The sequence below is a fragment of the Herpailurus yagouaroundi genome, unplaced genomic scaffold (genome assembly GCF_014898765.1).
Source record: "Herpailurus yagouaroundi ecotype Mexico unplaced genomic scaffold, PumYag 180, whole genome shotgun sequence".
Classification (NCBI taxonomy): Eukaryota; Metazoa; Chordata; class Mammalia; order Carnivora; family Felidae; genus Herpailurus; species Herpailurus yagouaroundi.
Window position 1 is genome coordinate 6,621,900 of NW_024412411.1, and position 11,688 is coordinate 6,633,587.

At 39.6% G+C, this 11,688-nt stretch overlaps 1 protein-coding gene across 5 annotated transcripts in view; it reads right to left on the bottom strand.

Annotated features, from left to right (window-relative positions):
• Window positions 1-8,344, bottom strand: part of GDPD4 (glycerophosphodiester phosphodiesterase domain containing 4) — a 198,733-nt gene extending 190,389 nt beyond the window's left edge. For all 5 annotated transcript variants that reach the window (XM_040489449.1, XM_040489448.1, XM_040489447.1 and 2 more), the window contains exon 1: window positions 8,254-8,344. The gene's annotated coding sequence lies outside the window, so the exon portion shown is untranslated. The remainder of the gene's footprint in view (window positions 1-8,253) is intronic.
• Between the last annotated feature and the right edge of the window lie 3,344 nt (window positions 8,345-11,688).

Here is an 11,688-nt window from a genome sequence, read left to right on the forward strand (position 1 = left end):
GCAAATCAATTGACATGATACCTCATTAATAGAAGAAAGGATAAGAACCATATGATCCTTTCAATAGATGCAGAAAAGGCATTTGGCAAAATACAGCATCCTTTCTTAATATAAACCCTCGAGAAAGTCAGGATAGAAGGAACATACTTAAACATCATAAAAACCATTTATGAAAAGCCCACAGCTAATATCATAATAAATGAGGAAAAACTGAGAGCTTTCCCCCTGAGATCAGGAACATGACAGGGATGTCCACTCTCACCACTGTTGTTTAACATAGTGTTGGGAGTCCTGGCATCAGCAATCAGACAACAAAAGGAAATCAAAGGCATCAAAATTGGCAAAGATGAAGTTAAACATTTACTCTTCGCAGACGACATGATACTCTACATGGAAAACCCAACAGACTCCACCAAAAGTCTGCTAGAACTAATACATGAATTCAGCCAAGTTGCAGGGTATAAAATCAACGTACAGAAGTCAGCTGCACTTTTATATACCAATAATGAAGCAACAGAAAGACAAATAAAGAATCTGATCTCATACACTTGCACCAAGAATCATAAAATACCTAGGAATAAACCCAACCAAAGACGTAAAAGATCTTTATGCTGAAAACTATAGAAAGCCTATGAAGGAAATTGAAGAAGATATAAAGAAATGGAAAAGCATTCCGTGCTCATGGATTGGAAGAAAAAATATTGTTAAAATGTCAATACCACCCAGAGCTATCTACACATTCAATGCAATCCCAATCAAAATTGCACCAGCATTCTTCTCAAAGCTAGAACAAGCAATCCTAAGATTTGTATGGAACCACAAATGACCCAGAATAGCCAAAGTAATATTGAAGAAGAAAACCAAAATGGGAGGCATCACAATCCCAGACTTTAGCCTCTATTACAAAGCTATAATCATCAAGACAGTATGGTACTGGCACAAAAACAGATAGACCAATGGAATAGAATAGAGACTCCAGAATTGGACCCACAAATGTATGGCCAACTAATCTTTGACAAAGCAGGAAAGAATATCCAATGGAAAAAAAGACAGTCTAACAAATGGTGTTGGGAGAACTGGACAGCAACATGCAGAAGAATGAAACCAGACCACTTTCTTACACCATTCACAAAAATAAACTCAAAATGGATGAAGGACCTGAATATGAGATAGGAAATCATCAAAACCCTAGAGGAGAAAGCAGGAAAAATCCTCTCTGACCTCAGCCACAGCAATTTCTTACTCAACACATCCCCAAAGGCAAGGGAATTAAAAGCAAAAATGAACTATTGGGACCTCATGAAGATAAAAAGCTTCCACACTGCCAAGGAAACAATCAACAAAACTACAAGGCAACTGACAGAATGGGAAAAGATATTTGCAAATAGCATATCAGATAAAGGGCTAGTATCCAAAATCTATAAAGAACTCAACAAACCCCACACCCAAAAAACAAATAACCCAGTAAAGAAATGGGCGGAAGACATGAATAAACACTTTTCTAAAGAAGATATCCAGGGGCGCCTGGGTGGCGCAGTCGGTTAAGCGTCCGACTTCAGCCAGGTCACGATCTCGCGGTCCGTGAGTTCGAGCCCCACGTCGGGCTCTGGGCTGATGGCTCAGAGCCTGGAGCCTGTTTCCGATTCTGTGTCTCCCTCTCTCTCTGCCCCTCCCCCGTTCATGCTCTGTCTCTCTCTGTCCCAAAAATAAATAAAAAAACGTTGAAAAAAAAATTTAAAAAAAAAAAAAAAAGAAGATATCCAGATGGCCAAAAGACACATGAAAAGATGCTCAACGTCACTCCTCATCAGGAACTACAAATCAAAACCACACTGAGATACCACCTCACGCCAGTCAGAGTGGCTAAAAGGAACAAATCAGGAGACTATAGATGCTGGAGAGGATGTGGAGAAACGGGAACCCTCTTGCACTGCTGGTGGGAATGCAAACTGGTGCAGCCGCTCTGGAAAATAATGTGGAGCTTCCTCAAAAAATTAAAAACATGATGGGTATTGAGGAGGGCACCTTTTCGGATGAGCACTGGGTGTTGTATGGAAACCAATTTGACAATAAATTTCATATATTGAAGAAAAAAAATTAAAAACAGATCTACCCTATGACCCAGCAATAGCACTGCTAGGAATTTACCCAAGGGATAAAGGAGTGCTGATGCATAGGGGCACATGTACCCCAATGTTTATATAGCTGCACTATCAACAATAGCCAAATTATGGAAAGAGCCTAAATGTCCATCAACTGACAAATGGATAAAGAAGATGTGGCTTATATATACAATGGAATACTACTTGGCAATGAAAAAGAATGAAATCTGGCCATGTGTAGCAACCAGGATGGAACTGGAGGGTACTGTGCTAAGTGAAATAAATCAGGCAGAGAAAGACAGTTACCATATGTTTTCACTCATATGTGGATCCTGAGAAACTTAACAGAGAATCATGGGGGAGGGGAAGGTGGGGAAGTTACAGAGAGGGAGGGAGACAAACCATAAGAGACTTAAATACTGAGAACAAACTAAGGGTTGATGGGAGTGGGGGGGAGGGGAAAATGGGTGATGCGCATTGAGGAGGGCACCTGTTGGGATGAGCACCGGCTGTTGTATGGAAACCAATCTGACAATAAATTGTATTTAATATAAAAAAAGAATTAATGGGTTAACCAGGAAAATAAAAAAAAATTTAAAAATACATGGAAACAAATGAAAATGAAAACATGACAGTCAAAACCCTTTGGGATGCAGCAAAGGCAGTCCTAAAGGTATGCTTTTTTTTTTTTTTTTTTTAAAGCATATTCCAACTCAGGCCTACTTCAAGATGCTAGAAAGGTCCCGAACACACAACCTACCTTTACACCTAAGCGAGCTGGAAAAGGAATAGCAAATAAAGCCTAGACCAACAAGAAGGGAAATAATATAGAGCAGAAATTAACAATATAGAAACAAATCAACAAACAAAAAACAGATCAATGAAACTAAGAGCTAGTTCTTCGAAAGTATAAAAAAAGGTGATAAATCCTGAGCCAGACTTATCAAAAAGAGAAAGGACCCAAATAGATAAAATCATGAATGGAAGAGGAGACATCACATTCAACACCACAGAAATACAAATAATTATAAGAGATTATTATGAAAAATTATATGCCAACAAACTGGGCAACTGGAAGAAATGGACAAATTCCTAGAAACTCACAAATTACCAAAATTGAAACAGGAAGAAATAGAAATTTTAACAGACCCATAACCAGCAAAAAAAAATTAAACAGTAATCAAAAGTCTGCCAACAAACAAAAGTCCAGGGCCAGATGGCTTCCCAGGGAAATTCTACTAGACATTTAAAGAAGGGTCAATACCTATTCTTCTCAAACTGTTCTAAACAACAGAAATGGAAGGAAAACTTCCAAACTCATTCTACAAAGCCAGCATTACCTTGATTCTAAATCCAAAGACTCCACTGAAAAGGAGAATTACAGGCCAGTATCTCTGATGAAGACAGACAAAAAAATTCTCAACAAGATACTAGCAAATCGAATTCAATACTATATTAAAAGAATTATTCACCACAATCAAGTGGAATTTATTCCTGGGCACAGGGTTTGTTCAATATTCACAAATCAATCAACATGATACACAACCTTAATAAAAGAAAGGATAAGAACCAAACAATCCTGTCAATAGATGCAGAAAAAGCATTTGACAAATAACAGAATCTATTCTTGATAAAAACCCTTAACAAAGTAGGGATATAAGGAACACACCACCACGTCGTAAAGGCCATGTACAAAAGACCCACAGCTAATATTATACTCAATGGGGAAAAACTGAGAGCCTTTCCCCTACAGTCGGGAACAAAACAAGAACGTCCACTCTCCCCATTAATATTTCACATAGTATGAGAAGTCTTAGCCTCAGCAGTCAGGCAACAAAAAGAAATAAGTGGCATCCAAATCACTAAGGAAGAAGTCAGACTTTCACTGTTTGCAGACAACATGATACTCTATGTAGAAAACCAGAAAGACTCCACCAAAAAATTGCTAGAACTAAGACATTAAGTCAGCAAAATCTCAGGATATAAAATTAACATGCAGAAATCTGTTGCATTTCTATACACCAAAAACGAAGCAGCAGAAAAAGAAATCAAGGAATCAATCCCATTTACAACTGCACCAAAAACAGTAAGATACCTAGAAATAAAACTAACCAAAGAGGTAAAGATCTGTACTCTGAAAACTACAAAAGACTTAGTAAAGGTATTAAAGAGGACACAAAGAAATGGAAAAGCATTCCATGTTCATGGATTGGAAGAACAATCATTGTTAAAATGTCTATTCTACCCAAAGTAATCTACACATTTAATGCAATTCCTATCAAAATACCACCAGCATTTTTCACAGAGCTAGAACAAACAATCCTAAAATTTGTATGGAACCACAGAAGACTCTGAATAGCCAAAGAAATACTGAAAAAGAAAAACAAAACTAGAGGAATCATGATTCTGGATTTCAAGCTATATTACAAAGCTGCAGCATCAAAAGATACATAGATCAATGGAACCAAACAGAAAACCCAGAAATGGACCCATAACTCTATGGTCAACTCATCTTCAACAAAGCAGGGACGACTATCCAATGGAAAAAAGACAGTCTCTTCAACAAATGGTGTTGGGAAAACTAGACAGTGACATGCACAGGAAAGAAACTGGGCCACTTTGTTACATCATACACAAAAAATAAATTCAAAATGGATGAAAGACTTAAATGTGACACAGGAAACCATCAAAATCCTAGAGGAGGACACAAGCAGCAACTTCTCTGACCTCAGCCAGAGCAACTTCTTACTAAGACACGTTGCTGAAGGCAAGGGAAACAAAAGCAAACATGAACTATTGGGACTTCATCAAGATAAAAAGCTTCTACACAATTAAAGAAACAATCAACAAAATTAAAAGGCAGCCTGTGGAATGGGAGAAGATATTTGCAAATGACATATCTGATACTGGGTCAGTATCCAAAACATATAAGCAACTTATCAAACTCAACATCCAAAAAACAATCCAGTTAAGAAATAGGCAGATGACATGAATAGACACTGTTCCAAAGAAGACATCCAGATGGCTAAGAGACACATGAAAAGATGCTCAACATCACTCATCATCAGGGAAATACAAATCAAAACCACAATGAGATACCACCTCACACCTATCAAAATGGCTAAAATTAACAACACAAGAAACAACCTGTGATGCAGAGAAAAGGAACCCTCTTGCACCCTTGGTGGGAATGCAAACTGGTATAGTCACTCTGCAGAATGGTATGAAGGTTCCTCAAAAAACTAAAAATATAACTACCCTACAGTCCACCAATTGCACTATTAGGTATTTTCCCAAAGGATACAAAAATACAGCTTCAAAGGGGTACATGCACCCTGATGTTTACAGCAGTATTATCAACAATAGCCAAACTATGGAGAGAGTCCAAATGTCCCCTGACTGATGAATGGATAAAGATGTGGTATATATGTATGTGTATTTGTATGTGTATGTGTATGTGTATATGTGTGTGTGTGTATATATATATACACATACCCACACATACAATGGAATATTAGCCATCAAAAAGAATGAAATGTTGCCATTTGTAATGATGTGGATGGAGCTAGAATGTAATACGCTAAGCAAAATAAGTCGATCAGAGAAACACAAATACCATATGATTTCATGCATCTGTGGAATTTAAGAAACAAAACAGATGAAGATATGGGAAGGGGGAGGGGTAACAGAAGAGAGAGAAACAAACCACAAAGTGACTCTTAATGATGGAGAACAAACTGAAGATTGATGTGGGTAGGTGGGTAGGTGGGCTAGTGGTGATGGGTACTGAGGAGGGCACATGTGATAAGCACTGGGTGTTGTATGTAACTGATGAATCACTGAATTCTACTCCTGAAACCAACATTGCACTGCACTGTATGTTAACTAACTAAATGTTAAACAAAAAAGAAAAAGAGAAAGAAAGAAAGAAAGAAAGAAAGAAAGAAAGAAAGAAAGACCCACCCTAGGGAGAAAAGCCAAGAGTTAATCAAGGAAAATTCCCTATTTTTTGGAATTGGGTGACTTGGCAATATTTTTCCAGCACAATTTTAGAATTACTATGGACCAGTAACTGCTTAGAGCCTCCCATTTCCCCCTTTTGAAATCATATCACAACTTTACTAGTTTCTGAAACCCTGGAATGAACATGATGCTGGCACTGGATAAGACTTCTGGCAGTGCTGGATTTGAAGTTACCATTATTTTGCTTTTGAGAGATATGTGTAACTGAAGCCATTAAGTGATCTGTAATAGATTGGTGACAAAAATGGGCTCATTTCTTTACCCCTTCCTTTGTCCATATCCTTCACAATGTGACTTTGAAGTCCTCTCATTAAAAAAAGTCTATTTCCCTACTCTTTTAATTTAAGTTGATGTTGTGAATTGATGTGTCCAAGAGAATGTGGCAAATGATGTGCCAGTTGCGAACCTAGGCCTCAAGAGACCCTGTATGCTTATGCTCCCTCTTTTGGGAACCCATCGTTCCTATTTGAAGAACTCCTAACTAGCCTGATGGAATGAGTACAAGAGTAACCACAGGGAGGAGAGCCCAGTTATAAAAGTCAAGTCTTGCCCTAGGCCACCGTACAGGCAACCAGCCTAAAGCATATGAAAGAATTTAGTCAAGTTTAAGTGCAAGTTAGCAAGAACTACCTGCACAACTTTGCCCTAACAGTATGCAGAAATATATTCATAAACAATAATAAATGCTATTGTTTTAAGCCACTGAGTTTGAGGATGGCTTGTTATGCAATGATAGCCAACATATAATAATCCTCTACAAATCTCAACTGCAAGCTAAGTAACAACCAAATCTTCAATAACTCTGGAATTAATTTCAACAATCCTCTCTTTAAGTAGGCCAGAACGCAAATTATCATTTTGGGTTCTTTCAACTTAAGATTTTGTTCTTAATGCCAATGCACAAAGGAGAGGATGAGATTTGTCAAAGTTAAGAGAAAACCCACTATTTACGACAGAAAAGTATCTGATTTACTTAAATGTTCCATGCATAAGTTCATAATGGCTCGATTTAAAAAGGATATAACCCAGAGAAAGAGAGATCAGTTGCTTTTACGTTTTGGGAATGTGACAAGTTCTCTCTCAAATATGTACATATATCTCTAATCATGGAATTTCTTGAGCAAACAGCCTCCCATGTTAAAAAAAATCTAGACTTTTTTTAAATGTAAGGAGACAATCTATAGTCTTCTAACATTTGCTAAATGTCTGTGCGTGTGTTCAACATAATAAAAATTTACTATAATGAAGCTAAAAACAGAAGAGACGGTGAATTTAGTGTGACCAGTTGCAAATATTGGTATGTCAAAGAAAGATCTTGTGAACAAAAGCTCTGTGACAGGGAGGGTGGTAAACTGCTCAAATACTGAATAAAAGGCAGCATTTTAACCAGAATCATTACCACAACCATTTCCCACATGCCTACATATCCTTTGAATTCATTAATATTTAGGGAAAGATCAGTAAACATCGTTTCCCTTCCAAACATCTCTGATTTCCAAACCCATACAGCCAACAGCCTGCTGAAATCTTCACTTGATTTCTCACAGACCTCTCAAAATTATCCCAAACTGAGCCCCTGCTTTGCCCTCCCAAACCTATTCCTTCTCAAGACCATCCCCTCTCCGCAAAGGGCACCGCTGTTCACCCGTTGCTTGAGTCAAACACCAGAGTGCGCTTGCCAGGTTTGACAAACTAGAACAAGACTTAGGCTCCCTCCAAAAACAACTCCGAAACTGGACACAAGACAAGAAACAACTATTTTCAGATGTTGAACACAGGCAGCGTTCGGCTAGGATCGCCCAGAGAAACAAACGAGCTGAGCACTTCCTTCACACCTGTCGGGACTTAACGCACACGCCCACGACATGCCAGCCCTGGACGCCAGCCGAGCCACTGGGCCTACCCGGCTTGGTGCTCCTGTCGCCACCCGACTGGGACAGGTGGAAGCCCTCTGTTCTCAGCTTCCTCCCCTGAACACTGGGGTGATGGCAGCTCCAGGTTCACCAGACGTAATGAGCTGATTAGGTAAAAGTGCCTCACGTTGGCTGACAACTTGATAATATTAATGTAGTTTCCTACTCCTGGAGATGCTTAAGAGGTGGAGCTCAGAGCTGGACACGGTACTTACAGCGACTTCAAAGCCCCAAAAGCAAACGGGAATTCCCCACCGCAGACCAGCGTCTCTCAAGATGGACGCCTGGTTGAAGAAGGCAGTGGAGGCTGGCTGTGTGGGGTGGGCGTGGCCAGGGGCGTGGCCTTCGGTGCTCTATCAGCCCTGGAGGCTGAGTTTAAGGCACACCTGCAAACTTAGCTCTGAGCAATGCGTTTAAAATGTGTATTTAAAGTATCTTTCATTTTGCTTCTTTTAGAGATAACTTCGGGGCACCTGGGTGCCTTAGTACGTTAAGCGTGGACACTGACAGCACAGGGGACTGCTTGGGATTCTCTCTCTCCCTCTCTCTCTGTCCCTCCCCTGCTTGCACTCTCTCTCTCTCAAAATAAATAAACTTTAAAAAAAAGAACTTCAGCGTAATTTTAGTTTTTGTTAATTATTTAGTTCATGGATTAACTATTTTTTGTAGCCCAGTTATTTATAGATTGTCTTTTTTTAATTATTTTTTTCTTGTCTTTTTTTTCCTAACCTACTTCAAACAATGGGCCTGTTTTAGTTTTGTTTGTTTACTCTTTGATTCCTCCAGCTATTTCTCTAGCTCCGACCTCATTTCTAAGCTCTAAGACCATCATATCCAAATGTCTGCTGGTCATCTTTATCTGAATGTCCTGTTGGAGACACCTCAAACTCAATAATCCGTACGCATATTTTTCCCTTCAAATTTGCTCCACCACCTGTGGCTCCAAATTGCTAAATGGCAAGAACTGAAACCAACCCTCCATTTTTGATTCCTCCCTTTGCTTTGCAACCCCCCCTCCCACACACACACTTCCTATCCGTTTCTCCTAGTCATTCCCTTGTTGTATTTCAATGCCCACTAGGGCCCCTAGTCATCTCAGTAGGTACCAGCTGCTTAGTACTTGCTGTGGTAAGGGTTAAGGTCGTTATGGGAGTAGACTCCCAAAGAATCTCACTGCTTCCAGTTTACGTTTCCCCAAATTTGCCTTTCAAAGAGCAGCTAGTGATCTTCTAAAAATACAAAACTGGCCACGTTTAAAATTCATTCCTAAGGTTAAAGTTCAAGCCCCTTAATTGGATACTGCCCTTCTCTCCAGCTTCTTTCTCCCCCTACTCTCCTCCAACCCTACTCATATTGAAACTCCAGCAAAACCACACCTCTTGCACTACTTACGCCTCCACACCATTATGTATCTTTCTTCATTCGTGTTGTTCCTACTGCCAGGCTGACTCACTTCCCACTCTTGACTTTTACCTAGCTAACTCCTTTTGTTGGTGTAAGACTCAGCTCAGGAAGCCTTCTTTGATCATCACCACCTATTCCTTACCACCAGGCCCGATTAAGTACTTCTCCTCCTTGTCCCATATGTCCCTCCAAATTAACTTCTTAGTACTTTATTAGCGGCATTGATTATAATTACCTACTTTGCTTTGCTGAGACTTTAATTTCTGCTTCCTCCCTTTTAAGTTCATCTACTTGAAGGTGAGACCATACCTAACTCATCACTTCTTCCTGGTGCTTACTGTAATGCTTGGCACAATTGGTTAAATAAATAGAAGCTACAGAGCCATCAACCCTTAAGCTGAGTAAGACAGGCTACATTTTTTTCTGACCTACCTGTGTTCCCTGGAGTATACCTCCCAATAACCAGTTGGGAGGACTTGACCAGAAGAAAGAATGGTAGCTTGGATCGGGGTGGTAATAGCGTAGAATAAGAAAAGTAGCTTGATCTTTGAATGTTTACCCTCCTTCTGCTAACTTCTATTCGGGAACCCGAGATTAACCCTTGACATAGCAGTACTAAACTGGTTGCACCCACTGAGATTAGGTAACAATCAAGGGATTAAGCAATTTTTGTGAAATGAAGATTTTCTGAAACTCTATTCTTTTCTTTTTTAATGCTTATCTATTTATTTTGAGGGAGGAGGAGCAGAAAGACGGAGAGAGATTCCCAAGCAGGCTCCATGCTGTCAGCACAGGGTCCCATGGGCACTTGATCTCATGAACTGCAAGATCATGACCTGAGCCTAAATCAAGAGTTGACTGCTTAACTGACTGAGCCACCCAGAGGCTCCCTGAAACTCCATTCTGATTTCTTCTTTAGAGACCTTTTTCTCATATCAATAAATAATGAAAGAAGTGCTGGACACTGGTTCCATGTTTGAGCAAATACAGGCCTGATCCTATTACTCCTGGTTTTAAAGCAGAAGTGAGACAAACAAAACTGAAGCATGCAAAACAGAATATTAAAAAGGGTACCAGGAGGGCCTGGGTGGCTCAGTCAGTTGAGCATCCGATTCTTGGTTTTGGCTCAGGTCATGATCTCATGGTTTGTGGGATTGAGCCCCACACCAGGCTCTGTGCTGATAGTGTAGGCCTGCTTGGGATTCTCTCTCTCTTCTCTCCCTCTCTCTCTTTCTCTCTCCCCCCCCCATCCACTCATACACACACACACACACACTCTCCCTCTCTCAAAATAATTATATTTTTTAAAAGGGTATCAAAGAACTTATCAAATAAATTATAACATTTTATTTCAAAGAACATAAATATTCAATTAATCTCTGTGGGAGTCTTCAAATTTACCTGTTAAAAAATCAATAATGAAGGTAAACTGGGGGACATGATGTGGTGTTAAGAAAATGAGATTCCCATCAATATTTGGGGGAGATTTTTTCCCGGCTTTATTGTCCCAACAGAACTGACTCAATTTCATAGACTCATTATTCATCTAATTAAACTGTCCTTTTGCAATGAATATTGTTCAAACTCTGGTGGGCCCTGTCTGATCTTAGACAAAAAATATGATGAACCCAAAAAAGACTGTGTTGGAAGAACTCAATTTTGTTTTTTTTAAGATTTTCAAGACTGCCAACTGAAGGTTTGCTAGTCATTTCTTCAGAACTCTACCTTCCTTCTGTAGTGTAGTGGGTCTTTGTCCAATAGTTTCCAGAAGGAGCAAGCTGACCTGAGAGAAGGTTTTTTCCTAGTGATTGCTGTCACACTATCAACTTACAGAGAATTCTGCTAAAAACAACCTAAGTGAGTTTGCAGTTTGGTGTAGTCCATAAAGCCAATTTGAAATATTTTGCAAACCTACACACACACACACACACACACACACACACACACACACGCATGCATTTAAAGCATCTAGGATGGGATGCCTGGGTGGCTCAGACATTAAGCATCTGACTTTGGCTCAGGTCATGATCAGGGGTGAGCATGAACCTCACTTCCGGTGAGCTCAAGCCCTGCTTCAGGTAAACATGAGCCCTGCTTTGGTGGAGCCTCGCTTTTCTCTCTCTCTCTCTCTCTCTCTCTCTCTCTCTCTCTCTCTCCCTCCCTGACCCTTGCTCACTTGCACCCTCTCTCTCTCTCTCAAAAATAAAATAAAATAAAATAAAATAAAATAAAATAAAATAAAATAA